Genomic DNA, 22,713 nt, shown 5'->3' with positions numbered 1-22,713 from the left:
CAGATTCAAGCAAAATGCATTTTCCTTTTGTGCATATCACAGAATATTTTTAAAAAGTCTGAGCAGTCAAAGAAAGCTGTAATGCCTAATGCACTTCTACTATTTGTATGCATTACAAGCACTTGCTGAAATCCTGGGCTCCATTAATTTACACAATTGGAGTTGAGCAGAATTCCAGATCTGTGAGGGTAATGCTAGCCTGCTGATGATGACATACTTGCTGAACAGACAGCATAGTCTTGCTGCTAGAGGGCTCCCAGCCAGAGGCCTGGTAGTCAATCATCTGTTTGTTTTTGGTGTAACGCCCTGACTTGTCCTGTTTCAACCGACACCCTGGGGAGAGTTTCGGGGGGGGGGGGGGGGGGGGTGTCTAGCCTCACCTCAATCATGCTGGAGGAGGAAGAGAGAAGATCAGTGGGAGTCTTGTCTTTATCTGACAGACCTTCGGGCAGGCTGGTGTCGGGGAGAGTGGGGGGCTGGGGATGTGTTATACCTATCAGGATCAAGGCTGTCAGAGACAGTGAGCAAGCCCCTCTCCTCTCTTTATAAAAGAGCATTTCTGTGCAAGTGTCTGCTTCAGGAGGGGATAACAGCCTCTCTCTATTCTCCACACCCCTCCTTGTGCTCATGAACAGGACGCTACTTCCTACACTGTTTGAGTGGCCCTTAAGGACACTGCAAAGATATATATTACACAGTAATTAGCCTCCAAAACAAACTGTTTGCTCTTGGACCATTTTGAATTCCCATAAGTAGATAAGGTCATTTCTAGTTATGAAAGGCAGAGCGTACGAGGTCCCCACCAGTTTAAAGCAGTGTGAAGTTTGAACCTGGACAGGTACAGTCAGTCAGAATACCTCCACATCACATATTCTGTCAGGCTTATAACTAGGGTTGGGAACCGAAACTCGGTTCCAAATTAGAACCGAATCCAAAATGCCAAGTACCAGGTACCCATAAAAAAAATGAATTTCGGTTCTGCTTATCGGTTCCTAAATGTGATAACCCTTTATTGAAAACAAAGGCTACATATCTGCAAGGACGTACGTTACTATCTGCCAGGACTTGTCCACGTGACTACGTCACGCATCAACGCAACAGTGTGTCCATTTGTTTAGCCCTTTCGCGCGTACGGTCACACCGGTGTGATTAGCCGTTTAGCGCATATGCTAAAACCGGTGCAAACAGAACACTAGATTGGAAAAATTCTAGCTAATTTTAGCTTTGAGGAAACAGCGATTTAACGTTAAAAATACAGCAAATGCTAACTGAAAATTATGAGAAGCTTAATAACACTGATGAAAACATAACGAACCATGTAACGTAACATGCATGCTACACAGCATAAAAATAAGGTACATACGAAAGGGTTAAATACGAACTAGCATGCATGGCTAACATCACAACAGTGTGAAAGATAGACCGGGGTAAACGGTAAAAAGTGTGGCTTCACTTTAGAAAAGAAAACAACGACAAGACAAAGTCCAATGCATGTGGGAAGCTAATTAGCTTCAAGTCAGGTTGCACATCAAATCTGTCCAAATGCTTAAGGCAGCACGGCGTCGATCTGAAAGACTGTACAGTGTTGCCATAAGCAGAATCGGAATTGATAAAATTCAAACCAAGGCGAACCCTTAGTATAATCCCTTTTACATTTGGTTGTTTTGATGGTTAAAATGACCTCTGGATGAGGTGTTTATTTGTTGGTAGTGGGGATAGTGTGTGATGCACTCGACTAGTAAAATATAGGACAAATAAAGACGCATGTGTTTGTCACCAGAACACAAAAAATAGTCTCTCCAAAACAACTAACAGTTTAACTGCTCTAGATCGATCTTTATCTAATATTTAATATTTGATTTTTTTAATGCACCTGTCTGTGGATCATATGTTTTTATTGTATGTCTTTAGTAAGTACTAGTAAATAGTAAATACTATTTACTTTGTGAATGTTCAGTTAACTCTTGAAAGAATAAATATATTTTTGTTATCTAAACATTTGACCTCTTTTTTTACCATTTTGGAATTGAAATGGAGAATTGAAAAGAATCGGAATCGATAAAATTCAAACGATACCCAACCCTATTAATAACGTCATCCCAAAAACACTCTCTCACACAGACACACACAGACACAACGTGTGTGTCACTGCACCTCTCTCCATTGGATGTGTGGCTCACTTGCTCCCAGGCCACACTTTCCAAGCGGACACCAAACAGGGCAGATGGAGTGATGTATCCTGCTGGTCCCTGAAGGGAGGGATTTGAAATGTAAAGGAGGGGGCAGAGAGAGCTGACAGGCGTAAACACGGGAGCCAATCATAGTAGGGCTGATTAAACATGAGTGCTGCTCCCCGTCTGAGATCGCCAATACTTAGCGCAAGACGTTGCAGCAGGGGGTGGGAAGCACACTGCAGGCACAAAGCATGACAACTGTCAATCTCACACGCACATTCCTGTGCCCTCACCCACTTAATCACAGTACACACTATCACACACAAATGATCTCACATATGTCCTCATACACTATGTCTTCTACACACACACAGATACGCAGACACACAGACACACAAACCCAAAAATGCACACCATCCTACATACTATTAAAAATATGTACACGTGCCAGTCTGTGATATCAGGTGAAAACGAGGCAGCTCTCAGATACCCAGCGCTGGAGGCAAACGACAAGCTATTAGCAGGTGTCTTCAGGGGGCTCCCTGCAAAAAAACAAAAAACAAAAAACAAAAAAAAACTTGTTCCAGACAGCGGGGACATTGCTGGCTTTAATTGGCCTCTCTGTTGTGTGACAGTGGTGCGCCCACATGGAAGCCGGCTGGGTTGGCATACAGTGGGAGAACGACATGGACCAAACGGCCCCTCTCTACCCCACACCGTCCCATGTTCCGTCCCTCACAAAGCTAGGACAGCACTCTTATTACAGAGGTACTGCAGAGGCCATTTCAGTTCAGTTCCTCCATGCAGGAAAGAAGATGCTAAAGACAATTCTCACGCTGTGAGGAACTCTGGCCCGGATGCGATTGAATTACCCAGGGGTGCTCCAAGATGCATTTATCATTCAGGTAAGAATGAAAAAGGACAGATACAACAAGCTATCAAGGTAGAATAATTGTGAGGAAATAGCCATACAGACGTTTTCTTCCTTAGACACACTGTTCAGTGCACAGTGCTGTATCAGAACTGAAGCAATCAGGGATTTTTGGATCACAACATAACATCAGTCCAACATCAGAATTAGGTGTGTATGTGTGTGCTATGACTACTGTGTTTGTAACAATTACACAAAGAAATGGTGTGGGAAGTTGTTTGTTCTTATTGAAGAAATACCACTTGCAAACCAATTATAAAAGTTGATGAGGAAAACATTTGACAACAGGTTGATTGTGCAAGACTGCAATTAATGTTTGATTAAGAACAAAGACCGTCAAACAGGATTTATTCAGAAGGGAAAAAACAATCACTCACAACACATGCCAGGGCAGGCATTACAGGGTCACACTGAGTCTACATTAAAGCAGGCTACTGACATGTAACAAAGCTTGTGAAGACATCCAGGGCTGGTACTAAAGCAACTGTGTCATCATACAGATGCTCCATGTTGCTGTGTCACACGTTCCCATTCACATAGAGCTTTGCAGGGACACAGTGACAATGGCCTTTGTGCGTTCTGGTGACAGGCGTGGTGGCAGCATTCGTTCGTCCACCGAGAAAGGCTGCTCCCTGTTTGAGGCATTAATCACAGCTCCCTGACCGTTCGGCTGTCACAGAGGACAGGAGTCCGGTGTCAGAAACAACAGGAGCAAAGGATCGATGTACCGCTGACACACACTCTCCATTATATTGAAGGGTTCCCCCAGACTAGCTGATGTCCTCATTAATGACCAGAGCCTCTCTTTCTCGTGCTCAGTTCCTGCCCAAAGGCTGTGGCTACCAGCTCGTGGCTCAAGCTTCCCATAAGTGCTGATGTAGGACCAGATTCTCCAACCACTATTTTAAACTTTACCATTATAATCTAAATAGCAAAACTGGTCCAACATCAGTACATATGGGCAACCTCTGTCTGCAGCCCATCACTGGGGCAATGGCTACCTTCACACAGGGGTCCGGGGTCCAATGAGCAGCAGACAAGAAAGGCAGAAGGGGGAGTTCGTTTAGCGAGTTTTATTTTGCTATGCTCCAGCCTACCTGTATTAAAACCCTGCAAGATACTGTATCACAGGCGATACATGAATAAATGTACAAAGATTGTAATTTGAATTATCCATATCATCCATCCCACCCTGCCGTTTCTTTCTCCCACAGACTCCTATCCAATCCTCTGTCGAAGCACTGGTACATGTGGGAGACCCAACTCTCAGACCCTTCAGCACAAGGACATAGTGTTCTATAAGAACCGGCTTCTGCCCCATGTTTTTTCAATCTCTTTCTCTGTCAAACTCTCCATCTCCCCCTCTTACCACGCAATCCACTTCTGACCCTGAAAAAGATAAATGTTTTTCAATTAGCCATGGGCCCATCTGGATCAACGTCATGCAGGGTGATGCGTCCGGAACTTTTGAAAAACATTAAGCCCTGACAAAGTTCATTCCTTTCACAGATCAAGCTCACCAGGCTGAGTGCAAACTTCTCCTCCTCATCCCCACTAAATTCATATGAAACAGGAAGGGGGAGAGCTGTTTGACACATGAACACAAACCTGTCAGATGCACAGGCTCCTGTTCTGATCAAACAGAGTTCATCAACATGTAGGAGCAGCGCAGTGTCACCAGACAGGTTTCAGACATCTGCAGCCGAGCCCCGCGGGCTCACTGAAAAGAACACTAGGAGCTGTCAGTAGACCGTTAGCGTAGGAACAGAGCACATCCCTCAAACATAGCGATGTATCAACAAATCGCAATTCCAGTTTGGCAGAGGCAAGCATTTTCTCCCATCAATCACGCAATTACTTCCACGGTTCTGACAGGATACCAGGTCGACCATGTTAGATAACAAATACCTTCGACTAACCTTTAGCTCCACTGAAATGCACAGCAAAAAAAAGCCTGTAACAGAAATTAAACTGTGACTATGCAGCTACTGCTACCGCCAAGTTGCTACCTGCAGGGAATTTGCAATTATGTTAAAACAGGACTGAATTTTTCACCAGCTGATGAGCTAAGAATGATTATGAGTTTGTACTATCACCTGGGAGGCTAGGTCTACGCGTGCAGGGGTGTCAGACATACAGTTATACCTCCTTTACCACATGACACCATATGCAGGCATATGCATCTCCATATTACTAAAGGAGCAGGCCAGAGCGTGACTGTGACCCATGCCTCCGCAGGGATGCTGCACGGCACTGGGGTGGCTGGCAATGGGGTTATCGTTGGTGGTTGTTACTGCAGTGGGCTCCGAAGACTCTCTCAAACCCCGCGCATATGCTTCCACGCATAAAGCTCGGTTGGCGAGCTTTATGCATGGAAGAGGCTAGAAGACGTCATGGCACAGCAATAACCTTGTGAAAGGGAAACGGTTGATGCGTAACCTCTCTTTATTATGGCTGTTGAATTGCGCTGCTTCCTGTCACCGCACTCTCATCCCCTTACAGGGACAACAGCCCGGAGGATGAATCACCACTGAATCAAATGAGTCACACCCAGACTACCATCTTTTACACATATAAAAAGCTAACAAATGGCTAAATAGAGCTAACATATCTTTAGGCTTCTGGACAGTAATTTTCAGAGGTTTGAGTGATGTCAAGACCATCCATACAATACAGTGGAAACTCAAGCTTCTGAACAGCTAAATATAGATATAAATACAAGTTTAAAAATGTGGAATTTTGTTGGTCCTTTCTAAATGCCATGAAATGATTTTTTTAACAAACTTCATACACTTCATAAACACAATCCCACAAAGCCCACTCCTCACAGAAACACATCACATTAAGTGTTTTTACCCAAATACTGCACAAAACACCTAATTTATCTGCTGCTGGCAGTCTCGCTTCTTCAAAGTGAACTGGGGCAGTGATAAAGCCATCCAGCTGGAATCCAATTTTAGCAGCCAGGCATTGTTCCTGTGCACGTGGGGTCTCCACTGGGAGCAGAATGGCAGTAGGAATGTCTTTGTCATGCCGGGCCCTGTCCCTGCCCCATCACAGAAGCAGCCAGTTGGGGCCACCCCCGAGCAGTGGGGCTATAAATAATAAAAGCACACTAATGAAATGAAATTTATCTCAATTCATCTTCCCAAACAAGCCAGCGCAATGTCCGGCAGCGGGGGAGGGCACTGCTGTGTGGGCTGAGGGTGACTTTGAGAGGAACAAAGGCCGGTGCTGGCATGATGATAACTAATGGCGCTCTCCGCCAAACTCTCCTTCCAGTTCTTCATCACGCACGGCAGAGGTGCAGCCTATGATGCTTTGGCTAAAACGGCTAAAACTCATCAGAACAGAACAGGAGCAGAGTGTATACTGTATGCCTGATACAATTCAGTGTGCATGTGAGTGTGTGTGTGTGTATGTGTGTGTGTGGGAGGGGGTCTTTTTGACTGTATGCTGCAGTACATGTTCTTGCTGCACAAATGTATTTCAGTTACTGCAGCCTCCCTGGACTAGTCAGTCCATCTAGACCCTAGAACAGTGAGTCATGACAGAGTCCCAGATCAATATACCAATCAAGGTCTCTGTGCTGGCCGCCTCAACACTGCAACTGGAGAAACCGCCGAGGTTGCTCAGCCTACTGTGGAGGAAGGGGAGCCCACAAAGTCACACTGGACAGACTGGATGGATGCACAAAAACGGGGGCAACTGAAACATTGAAAGACCTGACCCAGCCAACACCCATGACGTGTTCATGCTCTATGTGTAAAGAATGGGACTGAATTAGACTCAGCCAGAAGAAAAGGAATGAGATGAAGTGGGATTTTAATTGTTTTTCCCAGAGCTTTAATCAAAGTGGGCTGGCCTTTCGATTGCGTTCACTGCCTCCCAGGTTACATGCTTAAATTGGCAGAGGACACTTTCACATGCGGCATCTGATCGCTAACCTTTCACCCTCTGATGTGTCATCTAGGTATGAAATGAGGTATTGCAAATGCGTAAGCTGCACATTAGCTGTGCTGGAGGTACTTACATTCTAAGACTCACATTTAAGGTCACAGACTCTGGTGAAAACAACTACAGCAGTGAAATCTGAAATCTACAGCAGCACATTTCACAGTGCTGCTTGACAATGAAGAACTCCTTAGTATTCCTCTTATATATTTCTAAGAGGAATGAGTACGCCAAAATATTGCCAGAAGGTTGTACTGGGAAGATGCATTTGACACAATGCGTACTTGTTGTATTAATTAAGAGTTGTTATAATCTTAATAAACAAAGAAAACTGACATTACATCATCTACTATTTAAGCCTACAATCAACCTTTGGACTATGAGGCAAGTGTAATGTGCTGTTATGTCATCTGTGCCTTGATCTAGAATCTCTCCATACGAATTAAAATCATCAGGGTAATTCAGCTGTGTATGTTGGATGTCACAAAACTATAAGAATGAAATAAGTATACGAGACCATTACATGTGACGGTGTGTTTTTGAAGAGAGGACTACAGCAGTTCAACTACAGATAAAACCTAGAAATGGAATGTACAAAGTGTGAATTGTACTTTGATTTGATTTGAATTGTAAGTAATTATTTGAATTATAAGTAACATGTAGGCACCACACGTCCTTCTGGGAAATGGGTGTAGAGCATTTCAGCCAGGAGCGGCTGAAGGCCTCTGATTCACTCCAGTTTCGTATTAATCCCATTATGTGTGTACTGAGAACAAACAGCAGGGAATCAGTTACTGGAGTTACATGTGAAATCACCCAAAATGTGTGACAAAGTTGAACTGGAAGAGGTCTATATTCAACAATTATGTTGCAGTAGCCCACATAAAGCACTTGACAGAATATTACTCAGCATGAAATGTGGTTAGCACTAATATTAAACTTTCATGGTTAGCACTAATATTAAGGGAAACACCTATGCTTTTAAGTACTTTAATTAAGCTTCATACAAACTGTGAAATCCAACAGTAGATGAGACAAGCCATACTGAGATTGAAACCCCAAGGCAAAATTCTACTGAAGCGCCACTATTTTGTGAAAGGTTACCTTCACCATATCTGATTCATTTGGATAGAGGATGTCTGAGATGTGCATTTTTTCCATTTTGTAGATAATTTTAGCCAGTGAAGAATGTGAAGAATGACTGAACATGAGAATGATGTCAAGCCCACTGAGATACTTTTTTTCCCACCAAGCTGTGTGGAAAAACCTGTGTTCCAGCTGTCTCTGCTTGTGCTCTGAATCCTCTCAAAGAGGCATTTGAAACCTTGGGCTACTTACTCTGCGGACCTCTGCTTACAGGCTGTATGGAACTTCAAAGTTTCCAGCATAGGAAAATAAAAGCTCTGATGAAAATGGCTGAATCAGTCAGTGAATTTTTTTTCATATTCATTAAGTACAAACAGCATATTTTTCTCTTAAAACCAAGGCCTATTATTATGGTGGAGTATTTTGAACAATGTGGAACTCCAGTGACAAAAAGGTTTTCTTTTGTAGAGTAAGTCTCAGGCGGCCTCTGGGAGAATAGAAATCCACAGCAAGAGCTCTTTTTTTTCAACGGCAAACAATTTGCATGCTGCGATCCTCAGTCAGCAGTTGTGGGCCAGAGCGTGGAGAGACCAATTTGCATCTCTCCGCACATGAATTTTCAATCACTCTTTGCTGGTTTGACAAGTCAGCACCTGTAAGGCAAAATCAGCAATCGAAAAACACCAGTTCCTTTTCTGAGATCCAACGTGCGTTCAGCGATGGATGTCCTGTGGTACCAAGTGACACAGATGGATACCGTCCGGTCCGTGAAACAAACGCAACTGAACACCCCATTTTTACCAAGCTTGCAGTATGCCTCTCCAGGGTAAAGAGATTTCAGCTGGCAGTTACAAACTGGCTAAGTACTCAACCAGGTCTGTATACTCAGGTGTGCGGTCACAGGGTCATGTGCTGAGGTGGTGGTGCGACGTGCTGGGGCATGATGTAGGCCCAACAGACACATTCCCACCATGCCTTCCCTCTAAAGGACAAACTGACAACACTCACACATAGGGCAGCGAAGGGGTTCAGTTTGGTCATTAAAGTCAATGTTCTACACCTATGCAAGGTGCTTCATTTAAACTGTAAGCGAAAAAAGCTTGTGCTTCATGAATGGGTTCTGAAAACTGGATTATCAGTGTGTGAGAGCGGTATAAATGTTGCTAAATGCTAAACAAGTAACATGACGCAGTAAATGAACAGAACATGGCCATATGCTCCCCACTCCAGCAGCTTTCTTTCACCGTTGTTGTGTGTAAGATTCCTTGAGTCAAGTACCTAGAATGGCCCACACAGGACATTACTTCTGTCAAAACACTTGCATTCCTTCACACTAGCACTTTTACAGTTCATGTCAGAACTTATCAGCATTGCCACACAATAATGCCCTGTAGTCAATGCAGCAAAGTGCTAATAGGCAGTCAGTGCATAGTGGACTCTGTCACATTTCCGTTCAGGCCTTTTAGGCAGTATGTCGCAGGGTCTGAGGTTCTGAAACACCTTCTCTGTCATGCTATCAGCGGAGCATCAACACAAATGAAAAACAGCTGGGAGTAGAATGTATGCACAGACGATGAGCCAGGAATGTTGTATCAGAAGCCACAAAACCATCTATTCTACATCATATGAAATGCTCATTTACCTCAAACAATTATAGATTTTACTGATGTTTAGAAATACAGTCATAACATTCCCCTTTCACCCTTGTCATTTTAAGGCAAGCGCATCTTGCTCTGGAGAAATAAACCTGTGAACATTACTGCACACAAACCATACTCCAGCATCTGGGGTCAATGTGACAGACAACTGCATGATGCTCAGCGCTACTGTTATCCTCCTGTCACAACACAAATGATTGTAGCAGGGAACAGAAGACAACCTGATAAATTCCAACTACTTTGAGTCTCAGTTGGGAAAGGCTACGAGCATTCCTATCAAATGGAAGAGGAACTTCAACAACATACTGATTCAAAAAGGCCAGTGCAGTGGGACATCAAGTGTTACCCTCCAGGTTTAAGCTGTCTGTGTATGTGCGTGCCCCACCTACTAAAGGTGGAGCAGAGGCCCACCGGCAAAATGAGCTGGAATGCTGCAGAGCAGAGTTGCACAATGATCATTAATGGCAACAACAACACAATGAGGACGAGTGCTCCAACACAGACTGCGAATGACACAAAGGCAGGCTCAACTATGTTAACCCAGGAATCTCTGAGGCAATTAACCTGCACTGAGTCAGTGCCCTCCCCGTGAATCCACCGAGTGCTGGCCGGCTGTGACAGAGAGGGATTTGGAGGACGTGACAAAGGCGGGGATAATAAAAAAGCTCTTCAGTGTCTTCAGTCGTAAGAATGTCCAACTCAACAGTACTGTGTGGGAGAAGAGCCGACCGGGGTCAGTCCTGGCATTTCCACAATGCCTCTCTGGGAGGTACAGAAAGACGTCTGGAGGGGGATATCGGCTTTGTATTTTCTGTGCTTTATTCTAACTCCTTTCACACACTTGCATTATCATCAAGTTGCATGTGGCATTCCCCCTAAACAAGGTTCTACAAATTGTGGGCCAGGGAATAAAAATGGTCCCTGACCAAATGACTAAGGAACTCTGAATAGGTGTGTGATTTGGGGTAGCATTGTGGTTACTGATGAGACACGAGTGTGGCTTCCTGAAACAAATCTCACCCTCTCCCTCTTGCTCTCTCTGGAGAGTAAAGCAACAGAGACAGCCAGCCTGCCGCAGCACCATACCTCAAGCAATACGCTGGATCTCAGAAATGGGTAAACGCCTACATTTGCTTTGGTGCTGATTCACAGTGCCATTGAGTTTATTATGCTGTTGTTCTTTTTGTTGTGGGTGAGCGTGAAATGAATGTTCACTTATTTAAAAAAAGAACCTCTGTACCTATGCTAACTAGCCTAGATGAATAAAAAGAATGACCTGGTGTTTTTTTTTTATCTTTCAACCTGACAGTTTTGCGCAAATGTCATCATCAAAAGAATGGGCTAAACAATCAAAAAACTGAAACAGACAGTACACTGGGTTTTCAGTGGACAGAAGAGGATAGTCAGTGTCCTTCACTGAAACTTGCTGCTGATCATGGAGAGAGATAAAAACAACTGGAAAAACACAGGTGGCTTGCCACTCCGCAGGGTGTCTCACCTTAGTAGCAGTAGCTAGGGTACTACTGAGAAAAGCTCTGGGCTCTACTCAAAGCGTTAAAACTGAGGAGTGGAATGGGGGGGGGGGTTCTAACCAGATGGGGCAATTTGCCAAAGAGCAGGCTAAAGAGGTTAAAGGCTAAAGAGTAGAAGTCAGACCCATACCAGACTGAAAAACAGGACAAAGGAACTAGAAAAGTTCTTGTCAAGCAAGAACAAAGGGTCAAAACAACGAACAAAGGGTAATAACATTTAAAATACAATGCACTGATATACAAAGAAAAGAAAATCTCCATCCTATAAAATATAACAATAACTCATGCATTTTCCAGCCACCAGAGAAGTTCAAGCAACATGAACATACTGAAGCATTCAGTTGATTACTCATACCTGTTGAATCCCCTTTTATTGAATGTTACCATTATAGCTAAACAGTAACAAACGCTATACATCTATTTCTAATACAAGAAAGTTCCCATCGGTAAAGACACTGAACTTACCCATATCAGTGAGAATGATCAAACAGCAACAAAAGACAGATAAAAATCCCAGGAATAGATATCTTTAACCCTCCTGATCAGAAAGCTTGCAGTTATTCCACAGTCATTACACGTGTTAGCCTGTGTAACGTATCCAGTATTGTATCCAGTGTATCAGTGTTAGGCTGCCTCAAATGGAAGTGAAAAACTGAAGGAGCTTTGCTTCGGCTGTTTAATCCATCTGTATAAACCTGGCCATTTGCATTCTGCTAGATTGTCACCAGTTAAACCGCACTGACGCGGGGTCAGGGAGTCTCTCCTGAAACAAGGTTGATTGTATACTGAGAAGTGCTGGCCTGGGTGGAGTCAGTGCTTGCATGTGATGTCACAGGTGTTGGATTTCAGTATGCGTGCATATGTGGGGGGAGGGGGGGGGGGCTTGACAGCTCCAGCCAATGGGGAGGCTTGTTTGCAGTTACCTGAGTGTTTCTGTGCAGGTAGAGCGCCATCGGCACAGTGTTCCGTAATGGCTGAAGGAGGAACACCAGGGGGCATTCCAAACAGAATGCTCACATTTATTTGAATGTCAATGGATTGTTCAGCTGATCAAATTGTTGTTGTAAAAGTTAAAGACAGTTAGAGGATTAGGATATTGCAGATTGCAGTCAGCCAACTTTCCTCATTAAAACCAGCAGGTCTCCCCCCTTTTTCTCTGAGTTATTCTGAGCAGGAGCTAAGCTAAACAAACCACAGCTCATGGTGCTAAGGTTACTCCCACACCAGTGGAACAGGGGAACCATCCATCCATTTGAAAGCAGTGTTCATCTGAATGCAAATATATGGACACACAGTTTGTTCACATACACACACACACACACTCTGACTTCTGAATGTTAAAGAGCCACTTCCAACATTCTTGAAAAAAAACCATTCACTTTAATGCAAGTCTCATCAAACAAACAATGTGACATAGTTTAGGCACAAATATTGCACTGACAAGCAACTGTCAGCACATCTGTAAAAATGTGTTACCAGTACTTTCACTTAAATCACAAGGCTTTTAAATAAATTCCTATTTGGCTGCTGAAATGCTAGAATAGAAAAAGGTAAGAAGATAAAGCCATGTGTGTGAACTGTTAATAGCTCACTTCACACCTTGGAAAAATAAAATTTAGTTTAAGCTTTAAAATATTTCCTGAATGTGATAAATGCGAACATTCTCCATGATCAACATAATCCATGATCTCAGTCATAGTTATGTACTGGCTAAATAACCCAAAGCACAGCACACAACACTAAATACCAAGGTATTCTGCGAATTTCCCAGTCACCTCATCAAATAACCTGCGATATGATTGCATGGGAGTGTCAAACTGTGTTTGTTTTCTTCGTGCTGTGTTTAGCCTTAAATTGTTTACTAAAAAGTTGTTTTATGACACTTGGACGAAGACAACTGACTGGTAGAAAAACAGCAGATGTATGCTTTCCTGGGCCAGCTGGGCCAGCTGGGGCCTGCATCGTTTATAAAGGACCCTGGGCATTAGTGGTGAATACATTCTAGAGATCCCCTTAACAGGGAAATTCATGAATACTGTCCCCTAATCATAACAGACTTACAATAATAACAGAGTACCAATAATAGCAGAGGGGAATTGTTCATGACAAAAAAACCAACCACATTCAATATAAAAAACAATGTAAAAATGGAAAAAAACAAGTAATTAATATGTAAATTAATGTACAATACAATACAATTGTTCTAACACAACAAATGTGTTCTGCTGCCTGACAACAGACAGTGAAGCCAGGAACAGGGAGCGCAATCTGTTTGGCGTGAACGCTCAAATACAGGTGAATGCTAAAAATGCCATGGGTCGTAAAACGCTCAAGTATTAACCTTCTGATTCTGGTTCTGTGGTTAATCATCTTCCACTCTGTAAATGGTGGTAAATCCTCTCAAGCACAACACTATCTGTCTGTTGCAGGTTCAAGGGGGGGTTACTCTGAGGCATACTCTATACTAAATTGCCCCCCCCCCCCACTGCAAGCTGACAGCAAGTTATGTTCAGGGCTGTAATATATTTTAATTCGTTATGGAGAAAAACAATTTTCTTAATGGTATCCAGAGATTAAAGGAAAACCTCTCAAAGCAATTGTACAGTACTACAATTCAGATATGAATGTAATAAGAAAAAGTAACACATACTGTATGTCCAACAATGATGAAATCCACATGACACAACCCTTTCTTGCTGGGGTGATCATTTTGGCATCTATACTCTAGTTCACATATCGTTAAAATACAAGTAAAATTATAAGTAATTCATGACATACAGGGTTTTTAAAAAAGCATTTAAAACATGTGGTCACTCCAGGTTCACTGGGTTTGTTTAAAAAAAAAAACAGACTAAAACAAGGTCCCTCTGGTTGAAGCCTTCAAGTCAAAAGCTAATCATCTCATTCAGATGTTCAGGGGGCCTTCCATCAGTCTTAAGAATTCAAGAAGGAAGCAGGAAGCCAAGCGCCTCTCGGTAGAGTGTCCACACAGGTGACACCTTCCTGGAAGAACTCGTGGCATCAACCCTTCCAGAACTCCCTGTGAAGTCAGTGGCTGACACTGACTTTTATTTGATTACAGTGGTCACTGGACTCTTTGGAGGTTCAGTGATTTCACTTCAGTGACAATGCAAACTGCAGCAAAATCAATACAGCAACTAGGTTAGAAAAAATGCCACTGATTAAATCAACGGCATTGGGATTTCTGCACACCGCTCTACGACAAAGGGGCATGAACCAATTACAAATACAATACATTTCAGCACGCTGAAATCACTTCTGGTTTCTAAGCAGTACAATTTCCAAATCATTTTAAATTCTCACCATCTCAAAATCAGAGTTAATGCCACTTAATGCCAAGACCACCTGCATTTTACTATACATCACTTTCCTAATTGTGGGCTCTTATTTATTAATTTATGTATTAATGCATGAGCATTTATGAACTGAAAATAGACAACCCACAAGCAGGTGGACCCTGCACAAGTTATTTGTTATGGCTGAATTGAGTTGGTGCTGCACTGATGATAAAGTAATTACTAATTACTCAAAGGAAAACACTACAGCTTTGAAGTACTTAAATGCTAGTGAATTAATTATTTTCACACTAATATTCTCTACTGATCTATTTGCTAATTAACTTTTCAAATTTCTCTTCTCAAAAATGTATATGGGTTAGGAATTTACTATGCAGAGAATCACAACTAAACTTCATGAAATATTTGAAAAGACAACCAAGCAGATTGGTAATAATCACCGACTTCATTAGTGATGTACTAGTATATTTTACTTGATAAGCATGATTTAACATTTGCTGACCAGACATTTAATTAAATCTGATGTATTTATCTGAGAACAATTTATCTGAAGAAACTTCCAAGAGCTGGAAATCTGAACTGCACATAAAGAACCACAGGGAGAGGCTTTTCTACTGTAGCTATTAATGCAAGTGCAATTTTAAGTTATAGGTCCAGTTCTTATCAAATTCCGGCTCCCTTCCCCTTCAATTCAAACGTTTTAGCCCTTTGCAAATAAACCTGTGATCTATAACCAACGTTTTTATTTTTTCCTGATAAGAAAATATGTCATGTAAATGCAGCCAGTGATCGACAACAAATTAGAATCTGGAGTAACTGGCAATCATTTTGAGTAAAATGAGTAAAATGATGAAATGATGAACCCACTCATATGCTGCTGATGATTTAGAATCAAAGGGAACACAACAAATGAGAGTTTGTGAGTATTATAAAGTTGTGAACATTACACAAGCTGCAGTTACACAGATACATGTAAATAGGCAAACATGAACAAATTCATGTGCCTTCTGCATTCTACAATGAATTCTGCAACCACTCAGCACAGAGCTAAACCAATTTAATTATTTGGGATTAAAATGAGTATGAGATTAGGAATACTCGATGAGTTCATGCAAATGTCCAAGGGGAAGAAATTATCTAGCCCTTGTTTACTATTAAAATGGTATTCTCTTCAGATGGACCCAGACTGGGCTGAAAGAAACTGGACAAGGCAGCACAGTGCTCCAAGGAGAGCTTCCAGCCCATCAGAACTGAACTGTGCTGAGTGGGAGAGACAGCCTTCTCTGTCGATTAACACCCATAATGCACCCTGGCCACTTTCTTCTTCTTGCATTTCAAAGCACTGCAAGTACAACCTTGTTTATCATGATATGTAACATGCACATCTCTCCTGTAACTGAGCCAACACACCAGTGCCAGCTCCCTAGTTCAGGAAAAGCATTTGAACAGGGTATCCAAGGGCAGAGGTGTATTGGACACATGAAAAACTAAAACTGTAACTCTTAGGGGAAAACCTCCATCTGCAAACACGGAGGAATGATGGCATTAGGACACTCCAACATATCCAGCAACACTCAGTTCAGAGTCGCTCAAATATGTCAATTATCACAAACCAAACTCACACGTCCATTATCACAAGCCAAGTTGTAATTTAACTGCTTGTAGCAACTTTGGTTTGACGCTGTGCTGAAGTCAAGGTGGCATTTCAGACATAGTAAGATATCAATTAGGAATTCTCCGCTGCAACATGGGGGCATACGATGAACAGTCTCCTTCAATGGGGGGTTACTGATGATCATAGGTTCACGTTTTGCACTGCACGTGCCAGCTGGCAGCCGCAGTCCTTCATGTAACTGCAGTGGTGTTACTAAGACAAAAAAACCCTGTAATATCCCTGACACACACTGTGCTAGTATCAGCTCACATCATAAACAGTGAAATACAGCCTCTATGGCAGCTGGAACTAACTTGGGTCATTTGAAAACTACAGAAAACCTGCAGCTCTATTTTCTTATTTTCCAGCTTCAAATGTGAGCTGTCCTTGTTCTTCCATTTCTCCTTTGCCTGTGTTGGCACACCTTACCGATACCCTGTGAGAACATCATACTGCCACACTAACATCTCGTGTTGTTACCATATTTTTTCTCTCTGAGACTGAATATGTTTTTTGAAAGATCACAAAGTTCTTTGATGTTTTCCCCCCTACTTGTTTGTGTGTGTGTGTGTGTGTGTGTGTGTGTGTGTGTGTGTGTGTGTCTATGACATGTGCCTATGACTCATGCAGCCAGACAAAGAATTAAAGAAAACAGAGCTCTGTCACAATAGAGACCGGGAACTACAGATTGTAGTATGGGCCTTCCAATCACCAAAAGGTTTATTTCTGGGCCCAAACTCTAACACTCTAACAACAAAACAAAGCACTGCTGTAATTGTCTTCTGATATCTGGAAAGATGATTATACTGCAACTGTTGTGAGGATCCATTTCAACAGAATTATCAGAGAGTTCAATTTCAAAAGAAACCTGCTCAGGTTACTCATGGAGATTTACGCTTTCCAACAAAGAGAACCACACTCACAATTTCACAGGATGGGAAAAAGATCCCGACAGGGCTCAAATGCAAATAAACCCACCTGTATTTCTGTTCACCAACTGTTTGAACGAGAGCTAGTGGGGCAAAAGCTAGCGAGGCATGTGGGGCTTGAATTGATGAATATGTCATAATTGTACTTTGGTGAATGTGTCCTGATGTAATCTAACAAGTTCTTAATGGTCCCTCACAGGCCTGCAGCAGAGCATGGTCCCACAAGCACAAATCCCACAGTGCCGGCAGGTGCTTTGTCCGCACCTCTGCAGCTTGGCCGCCCTTGAGCCCGGTCCAGCTGCAGCTGAGCCCCACCTGCTACGTACGACTGTCACCTCCACTCGTGTAAGCGTATCTCATTCTCCCTAAATACACACCGCCTCATAGCATCCCCCACCTGCAGCAATACTTTAACAAGCATGTACTGCAGTATTCACTGCACATTATAATACAGTGAAAAAAAGGTGTGGTGGTAGGTAAATGCACATAATTTGACACTGGAAATGTTACCATGTTTGCGACCCTCAAACAATAACAGAGCATTTATCTGTATTTCCCCACCACTAGTGACAGGTCATTTTGAGAATGGCATTCGAGAAGTCAGTTGTGAAGCCAAAATGTCCTAAAAAACACTGGTGCCAAGGGAATGTCCCAGAATGCATCTCAATGCACATGCTCCCACCAGCAAGGGCCAATCCTTCATGTTTCCCATTATGCTGAATTTAAACCAAACAAAGATTCTTGTCTCCTCCCACAGATTTCCAATATGCAAGTGGCACTGTCTTTAAGAAAAAGCACATCTACAAATACAATGATGCCGTATAAACCCCACTTCTTCCATGCACTCGGCTAACCATGCTAAAACTAGAGGCCTATTCACTCAGCCTGGGAGCTATATCAAACTCCAGCAGACAGTGAGGGCCTGCACCCACCAAGCCAAGGGTGTGAAAATAGCCCAGAACTGCGAAAAATTATAGCAGACAAACTACTGACAACAGTGACAGCTCAGACAGCCCAGTCGAGGGAAGGTGAAAGACAGAGAGACTGTGTAAGTGATGTGCGCAAGACAGCAGGAGAGAGGAGAGAAACATCTGTGCAAGCATGTGTGTGTGTTTGTGTGTGTGTGTGAGAGAGCGAGAGAGGCAGAGAGACAGGCGGCGAACACTGTGTCATGCACGTTAAATTAAACGCAACATGCATTCTCTATTACACTCATCTGGGTGAGTCAATGGGCTGCTATTCTCCAAGGTCTGGCCGAGCGTGCTGGAGAATGCAGAAAACAAATCATTTTTTATCTGGGATCCCAGTGGGTATTGACAAACTGGAGATGCATTTAGATAGCCCAATTAAAACAGGAAATGAACCACTGTGAGGCACTTAACACAGCGCCCACTCCTTCGGCTCCTTGCACTTCAAGGGTTTGCTGTGGAGGAAAACAAGCATCCCTGAGCCCAAGGCCTTTCCTCTTCTGCAGGTGACCGCCGGAGCCTGGAGGGATAGTGCAGAGGAGGCTGGCGCAAAGCACCATGGCTCCTCAGTGTTGCTAGCTGTTGGCACGCACACCTTACAGACCCTGACTATGTGGGAATGAGGATGGGTCGTGAGGGAGCATTTCTTGGTCTCACTGTATGATGAATAAAATGAACCTTGTCAGGACTGTGCCATAAGCAATGCTGGAGATGCAGTGAGGGCAAGCATGGGAAGGGTCAGTGCAAATAGCAGCTCAAAACACAGTAGAAATAGCGAGTTCATTGGTTTACTATGGTTTATTACTGCTCAAATGCTATTTGGACTATTGCTGCTCAAAATTTGCTTTGCTCATTTTTTTTGTCATCATTAGAGGAAAGATTTTGTTTGAATTAATTCATGCAAGATCCTTGTCTACAGAATCTCAGAGGGTTGATGATTTGGTTGCAGGTGACAAATGACAGAATAAAGAGTGAAATCACAAAACCTGTGCAAATAACTTAAATTTTGATGAACTCCTCCTGTTCACGGACCAAAAAAGGGGGCAACTTCAGGAATTTCAGCACACGGTATTGAGAAAACTAATGGTTTTCCTGACACTGCAAGTATTTTCGCTGCAAAAAATAACTTGGATGGCAGTCATCTGAAAACTTAAAAGAGCTGTCTTAACCTGTGTCATATTCCAGTGTAGACACATGTGCTTACATATAAGGAATATAGACTCTGTTGAAAAAAACAAAGCCTTCATCAGTAATCACAGCAGCACCTGACTATGTTCCACACTGACTATGCAGGCTGAGCCATTTGCAAAATGAAAAGATAAATTCATGCAAGGGACAACGTGTATGCACACATATGCATATACACACCACACGCAAGCACATAACCTAATGTACATCCTATGACTGAAGGTGAGGAACACAACACATCATGTAGATCATCTATAAATCTCAGGTCTCAATGATAAAAATTAAGGACAACATAATAGCCTGTGCTCATACTGATCTTCCGGGAGAGCACCACATTAGACTATGCCAGCACAAACAACAGGGCTCTGTAAGTGTGACACGACGCCTCTTGGTATGCGCCGAGTGTGGAGTACACTGTTCACTCCAGTCTGTCCCTCCTATACCCCCTATCCCCCGAGGTGGAACAGGTATCTGGCAGCCTGTGTCTTACTCCACCTGTGCCACTCTATCCTCCCCTTTACCTCTCTCTCCATTCATCTCCCACTCCCTCCATTTTTCTCCCCTCCTCCTTGTCATTTCTGACAGGCAACGGCTGAGGGGAGACACCTGGACCTCCTGAAGCTGGGCAGAATCTTTTTGCAAAGCCAGTGACTTCACCCCTATTCACGTATGCACACATACGCGCTGACAGCCCTGGGGTGGTCTAACCATTGAGAATCTGTGGATGTGCATGAATGCCTCGGCAACCTGCCTGTTCACACATGCACACAGCCAGTCATTAAAGAAACAATAGCTGTTAAAGCAAACACAAAAACACATTCATTAAACTGATGTCACTTTTTTTTCTACAACACAGAATCAGATCACTCACAGTAATTATATACACACACACACACACACACACACAGCCTGTCTTACTATGAAGACTTACATAAGAAATAGATTATGCAGAGTTAAGGCTAGGTTGTGCAATGCACTGGCTACCCTTATCTGTACCATATTGCATTAACATTTCCACATTATAATTACACACCATCACTCTTCTGGGTACTGGGGTGTAATTAAGGAGCAGTCTAAAGGTCTGCCAAAGGTACTGTTAATCTCTCAGGGCAGACAGCTACCCTCCATCTGCAGCCGGGCAGCTGTGTTTGTTTAGGCTTTCTGAAGCTCAGACTGGTTCTCAGCTCTTGGAAGAGGTCCGAGTGGTCACGATCACCACAGGTCCGTCTGTGCTCACGCCAACAGACGCTTCGGGAGGCACAAATCCTGCCTACCCCTCTTTCAACAGATAAGAATGCTTCCCCAATTTCCTCGCAATTAATCACAGCTACCATCTGAGAACCCGTCACTCCAGCAATGCATGGATGGGGAGCCAGAAGGCAGATAAGGTCCCTCTGTTGTTACAAAATGAGATGCACATCCCTCGCAACAGCTATGGGCCTTTTGCAAGCACCGCCAGAGCCACGTCCATTCTTTTGACAGGGCTCAGCATCAGTCATGCACAACTAAATTCCTATTCCCCAAAAGGCCAAACCTCTGGGCACAGACTACAGGCTGGCACATTAAAGATGTATGGAGGCTGGAGGGAGAGCTCACATCTCCAGTGGAGGTGAAGACAGGGTCGTAGCATGGGGTGGAGAAATAGTGAACAGGAATGAGGTGGAGGAGCAGTTGCTGAATGGGTGAGAGACAGCGCTCTGCTGAGTCCAGCTTTATAAGATGCTCTGCAATGACATGCAAGGGCCTCTTTACAGTATCATCAGTACAGCACCTGCTGGAGAAGGAAGGAAGTAGGACCTATGAATTGTGAGCTGTGAATTGTGTTAATGTCTTGCCAAATTTTGGAAAATAAATGAAGTGTTATCAGTTGAATCCTGCAAGAGGGTGTATCATTTTGCACCATCAGTAAAACAGTGGATCTGATGAAGAATGAATGAAAGAAAGAATGAACACTGTACCATCAACATGTTTTCTTATGGAGTAGACGGATCAGACAGTACAAGCCTGAGGAAACACAGCAACAGTGAAAAGTGAAAAAGTTTCACAGTGATCTGCAAACTGGAATTGAGAACTGTTTCACAAAGAACTTCATTTCAGAAAAAAATAGGGTGATATTTCACAAGCCCTAGTTCCGATTGTATGTACCAGATCCCCTTTCTGCTTTACAGCAGCAAGCAAGACAGTACTATGATCTTCAACACATTTCTCAGTTTCTTTTAGCATGGTTGTCACAGATTTAACTTGATGATGCATGATGACAGTAATAGTAGGATTCATCATACTTTTTCTTTTCAACAAATTCCATTCCGACATGCCTTCTCAGGCCCGTGATGACGGATAATTTGGCCTAAATCTAAATTGGCTATTCCAGAAAGTGTGGTGTAAATGTCATCACTATAGACACATATACAACAAAGGCCTTCAAGACACAGATTTACCCCTGAATGATGGATGACATTTGTTTCCTAAATCCATGCTGTCTATTAACGTTTTGTGAATTAAATTCCCGATACATAAGATTGTGACAGCAGTGAAATGTGTTTTTCTAAGCTGTTAATGCATATAGAGAATTGTTATCCTTAAAGGATAAAGCTTTTGAAATAGGGGAGCTCTGTGAAAGGGGCCTGATCCTTACAGTTGACTGCACTATACAGCTGTGCTCAGGAATGTCTGCAGATTATTGTATTTCACACATTAGCACTTAATTGAACTCAGGGCAGCATAAAGCAGTGTATGCGATAGCTGCTAATTGTTGCAAACCAAATACAGAATGAGAAGGGACTTTTTGACAGAGCAGAGAGCAACCCCCCCATATTACATTTACATTTATTTATATATATTACATATATTACCTTGAATACCCCACAGGTTTTTGACCTCAGCTTCCCCTGAGTGTTCTACCACACCCACTGATGAATACCCCAAAATTAAGAAACACTACTTCAACAACTATAAACCTCCTTTTTCCAGCTTTTCATAGGATTTCAAACATTTTGCGAGTTAGATTTAACTTCACAATGAGGCAACGTATGCATACATCACATTAGAGATCACAAAGTTGTGTCACTGGAATAAACATATTGAATATTTTAAGTGCTCTGCTGCAAGTGCTCTGGTATTAAAGAACCTTTAATGCAGAGATATTACTGTGGCAGGCATACAGTTTCACCACTGACTGACAGCACTGCAACTGATGAACAGATCACACCCATGTAAGCTGTATTAAGCACATGTAGCACCTTTCATCCAGAAAATGTCTCTGAGGCCATGCAAGCTGAGCGGAATTATAAATCACCCTATCAGCCCCCATTGGGCCAAGGAG

At 42.9% G+C, this 22,713-nt stretch overlaps 1 protein-coding gene across 5 annotated transcripts in view; it reads right to left on the bottom strand.

Moving 5' to 3' along the window:
- LOC118769223 (receptor-type tyrosine-protein phosphatase F-like) overlaps positions 1–22,713 on the bottom strand; it is a 201,683-nt gene that overhangs the window by 136,456 nt on the left and 42,514 nt on the right. For 4 of the 5 annotated variants that reach the window (XM_036516272.1, XM_036516288.1, XM_036516280.1 and 1 more), the window contains exon 1: positions 11,801–12,102. The exons of the other annotated variant lie outside the window; for it this stretch is intronic. The gene's annotated coding sequence lies outside the window, so the exon portion shown is untranslated. Of the gene's footprint in view, positions 1–11,800; positions 12,103–22,713 lie in introns of those variants that run through there. 5 annotated transcript variants of the gene reach the window in all.

The sequence above is a fragment of the Megalops cyprinoides genome, chromosome 2 (assembly GCF_013368585.1).
Source record: "Megalops cyprinoides isolate fMegCyp1 chromosome 2, fMegCyp1.pri, whole genome shotgun sequence".
NCBI classification, from domain to species: Eukaryota; Metazoa; Chordata; class Actinopteri; order Elopiformes; family Megalopidae; genus Megalops; species Megalops cyprinoides.
This window is presented reverse-complemented; position numbering and strand designations above follow the sequence as displayed.